This window comes from Populus trichocarpa, chromosome 6, assembly GCF_000002775.5.
Source record: "Populus trichocarpa isolate Nisqually-1 chromosome 6, P.trichocarpa_v4.1, whole genome shotgun sequence".
NCBI classification, from domain to species: domain Eukaryota; kingdom Viridiplantae; phylum Streptophyta; class Magnoliopsida; order Malpighiales; family Salicaceae; genus Populus; species Populus trichocarpa.
Window position 1 is genome coordinate 23,767,010 of NC_037290.2, and position 4,809 is coordinate 23,771,818.

Below are 4,809 nucleotides of genomic sequence, written 5' to 3' on the forward strand. Positions count from 1 at the left end.
CTTAGATGGCATTATGAACAACTATGAGCAAATAGCTATCCTATACAACTTGGCAGTAACTGGTAGCTGCTTGCTACCGTGGAACAACATAATATATCACATCCAGGTGACCAGGAGACAAAAAAAGTTCAACCACCCAGCAGTTTTTTCTGTCTCTGTGTATGTGTGTGTGTGTGTGTGAGAGAGAGAGAGAGAGAGCCTCCTTTTCTTTTTCTTCATTATTCTGATAAAATCAAGCACCGTTCAACCCCAGTTGCTATCATATGATATTTCTGTATAAACTATTACCTCTATGCAGACACTCAGACCCAAATTGCTTCTAAAACTTTCCCGACCCTGTCCACCGTAAACAATTAACCCCTGAAATAAAACAGAAACCACCAATAAGCGACAATAAATGAGTTAAAATCAACAGCTAGGGATTGAACATGACAGCATTACATGAAAAATATATAGCTAGATGTCAAATACTGCAAAAGCATAAGCCTTTAAAAAATGCCCTGGCTGGTGGTCAATGAACTGGAGATAAAAAGGTAGAATTGCACAGTTTCTTACTTTTCCAGTTACGATCACCACCTTCACACCCCTTGACAAAGCCTCTTTTAATGCCTATGCATTGATCAAGGAGATTAAACTTTTGTTGTTCAGCAATGTTCATAGCAATCAGAAAAGGGGGAAGAAAAAGTAAACAATAGAATCCAACGTGCAAAACATGTGGTTATCCCATCAAGAAGCAAATGTCACCTCACCATCCACATCGCAGAAGATATAGCTGAACTTTGGTTTATAGAATCGAAGACTGCTTTCTTTCTACCTGTCTTTTAACACAGTAGTGTAAAAGATGATATCATTGCATGCTCATGGATACATATCTATGCACGTATATGCAGCACACTGTGCCTCCAAAAAAAAAAATGAAGTATGCATCCAAAAAAGTAAATTAATAAAACATCAACACAGTAAATTACCATTTGAATTTTCCATATGATGGTTCATATTAGTTTCTGCATTATATGCACTCTGAATCAGTCCTTTTCCTTTCCACCCAAGACTCTCCAAAAGAATCCCCTCTTCAATTCCTCCTCCATCTCCGCTCCAGCCCTCTTCACTAATTTCGTGATCAAATCCTAAAAGATGCAACAACCCATGAACCTGGACATGCATAAAGTAATCAAGGGAGTCAGACAACATAATATGAAGTCAAGCAACTACACTAATACAGTACGTTCAGGCATCCAAATTATGTATAGAAATCATAACAGCCAAAAAAAGATGCCAAAACATGCAAGTGAAGACTGAAACAAAATTGCACCAACCAGGAGAGCCCGAATTTCATCAATAAGCTTATGCCCTCTTTCCTCTGCCTGTCGTGCAGCAGTCTCAATAGAAATCACTAAATCACCGAACATAAGCTGCAAATAATTAAAAACAAAAAGTGACTTGCCCAAGTTGTCACTCTAAATGAATCCTGTAATTAACTAGAACAATAGATTTCTCACTTACAATTGGAACGTTAAGGCCAAGCACGTGTAGTGACATTGAAAGAACATCAGTTGCATGATCCTCATCCCTCCATTCTTCGTTGAGTTTTCTAATAAATTCATCATTGCAAAGCATCACAGACAACTCAATGCTGTCATATCCACCAAAATCACTTACAGCTTCATCCCTCGTTTTGAAAGTTGAACTTTTAAAACTATCAAATGCAAGCTTCATTGCCATTGGCACATTTAGTCTTAGCAACTCTGCTATGCTCTGTACAACACCACCATTCACAAAAAGACACCAAACCCATTGTCAAGATCACCAATCAAACATCAAAACACGTAAGTTTATCTTTACAGACAAAAGAAAGATGTTTTCTTTAAGATTACCAGTATTTCAGGGTCATTGGGATGCCTTCTTCAATGCAAATGCTAACACTGAGCTCTAAGTCCTTGTCTTCACTCCTCCTCTCCGCCGCCGGAGGCTCTGTGAGGCCCAAACCGTGCACCTATAGTTATCTTGAGAAAAGATTTCAAACTTTTTATCAAGAGTCCAGTTTTAGCAAACGAAGGGAGATTAAAATTGTTGGGTTTTGTAGTGAAGGAAAGGCTCGAAGGAGGGTGAGGAGAGGAGAGAGTAGAAGCCGGTGAGCGAGTAGAGGGAGGGAGAGGGGCAGTTGCGCGTGAAATGGCACGCGCCATTGAAGCGTAGCGGAGGATAGGAGAGAGGCAAGGGAGCATATAGCTGGAATTTTTTCTGATTGGGTGAATGCGAGGTTAGTTTAGTTTGTTGTGTCGGATTTTTTTTTGGGTGTGTCGGGTAAGTCCCACAGTTTCTGTCTGCCTGCCTCTTCCAGCGTAGGAAGGAGTATGGTGATGGGAGGCATCTAGAGAATTTTTTTTTGTTGGCAGGGTGTTCAAGCTTTGAACGACAGGTCAGTTGCTCTTTTTATATATATAATTTTAATTTTTAAATGTTTAATTTGGAAATTAAATTATTTTTGAAGTGTGTGTTTAATGTTGATAAGTGACAATGGGACTAATTGGAGGGTCTTTTTCTTTTTCTTTTTTTTTCTGTCAATAAGGTACTTGCAAACCAAACAATGAAGAGATGATTTATTGTTGTAATTACAATGGTAGTCGGTGCAAAATTTAGCCCGGTAAATTTTTTAATAATTTAATATTAATTAATTCATTTTATATTTTACAATGAATTGTAATATAAACGATGTTAATATTTTTTTCTCGGGAAAGTTTTGTATTCGAACCTTTTCTATATAAAAAAGGAGTTTCAATTACATTTTAACAATAAATTCAATCATTAAACTTTGATTGATGTATTCATTTAAATTTAATTTTGATGGTAAAATATTCAACTCGCCGATTTCCTTTTTTGAAAAAAAAAACACCCAGCTAATATTCGAAATCAATTCATATATAATATTCAAAATCAATTCAAGTAGTATTCTGAGTTTTTTCTATGTAAAAACAGCATCTTGGTTAGATTTTAACAATTAAGATATTTAGTGAAATTTAAAATTTAGATTTTAACAATTAAAAAATTTAGTCAAGTTTAAAATAATCATTCCCAACAAATTAAGAAATTTACTTCAATCAATATATCATAGTGTCACGCTTGTCACTCTTAGCCTACTATCAATCTTTTTACAACTATAATCACTAAACTTGGATTAAAATGAATTTTAATTTGATAAATTAGAGTGCGTTTATTTTTTAGGTATCTTTTGTGGTTGTGGTTTTAAAAAATAAGTTTTTAAAAAGTATGGTTAGGAGTGGTTTGTTAGATTTAAATACGTATTTGGTAAAAATTATGGTTGAGATTTATGTGCATAAAAAAACATGTATAAAATATTTGATAGTTGTGTGGTTGCGGTTGCTTTTCAAAGTACTTTTTACTTGAAAATGCATCAAAATGACCTGAAAACACACAAAAAATATTAATTTGAAGTAAAAAAAATTAAATTTTTAAAAGTGCTTTTGAAATACAAAAACAAACAGAGTTTTGCGAAACTCAATTATAAAAACATGTAAAAATTACTTCTTAAAAACTACGTTTCAAACCTAATATTTTAGTGGGATTCACAATAAAAAAACATAATTTGGTGTGTTATCAAATACCTTACTGCGTTTTTAACACCGCAAACACAAAAACTTCAAATAAACAAACAAATAGCCCATTCAATTTAATTTTATATCTAGATCAGTTCATCATGTAAGTTGATTAGCCTAGTTAAATAAATTTAGTAGGTTTTATCAAATCCAACTAACTAATCTTCTTTGTTAAAAAAAAAAACAAAACAAAACACTCAAATAATATTCAAAGTCAATCCATATATTATAATACTCGAAATCAATTCTATATATAAAAAACTCGTTTCAATTAGATTTTAACAATAACTTTAATATTAAATCCAGCCAAATTTGAAATAGTCATTCCCAATAAGTTAAAAAATTTACTTTAACCAATCAATATATTATAATGTTCACACTCACAACACTAATTTTTCCGCAACTACAATCATTGGATTATTATTTTCAATTGGATTTAAACTTGATGAATTAATAGCTTATTCAATTTTATGTTTTTTTTAGATTGTAAAATATTATTTTAAATTTATGAAATTGGTTAAAAGTGACTAGTTTAGATCAAATTCAATCAACTAATCTTCTTTGTTAAAAAAAAATCAGATAATATTTAAAGTCAAGAATAATACAATAATCTCATTAATAGAAAAAATTGTGTTTTCATTGTTTCTTTCAAGAGGTGTTTGAGTGTATAATTATAATTATATTTTAAAGTATTTTTAACTTGAAAATGTATCAAAATAATATATTTTTTTATTTTTTAAAAATTATTTTTGATATCATCACATCAAAATGATTTGAAAATATAAAAAATATTATTTTGAAGCAAAGAAAAAATATTTTTTTCAATTTTTTTTTTAAATATAAAAACAAACAAAGTTTTAATATGTTTATCATATTATTTAATAGATTTAAATTATAAATAAAAAATATTTAAAGAAAAAATTAATAAATACTCCATGAGTGATGTGGTGTTTGGTCCTATGTTTCAGTTTGAATTTTTTAAAATCCTGATTTTTTTAAGTTATTTTTTTATAATTTTATATTTTTTATTAGTTAATATTAAAAATACTATTTTAATATATTTTTAAATAAAAAATAATTTTAAAAATAAGCTTCAAATACTATTTGATTATTTGATAAGACAAAGGGAAAGCGCGTGCTATGCAGCGCTCTTTTCTGTTACTAATAAATAAATAAAAAATCTCAAGTACCCACT

The 4,809-nt window shown here is 30.8% G+C and overlaps 1 pseudogene; it reads right to left on the reverse strand.

The window, feature by feature from the left end:
- Window positions 1-243: 243 nt before the first annotated feature.
- On the reverse strand, window positions 244-2,371 carry LOC18100656 (endoribonuclease YBEY, chloroplastic-like; annotated as a pseudogene).
- Window positions 2,372-4,809: the final 2,438 nt, after the last annotated feature.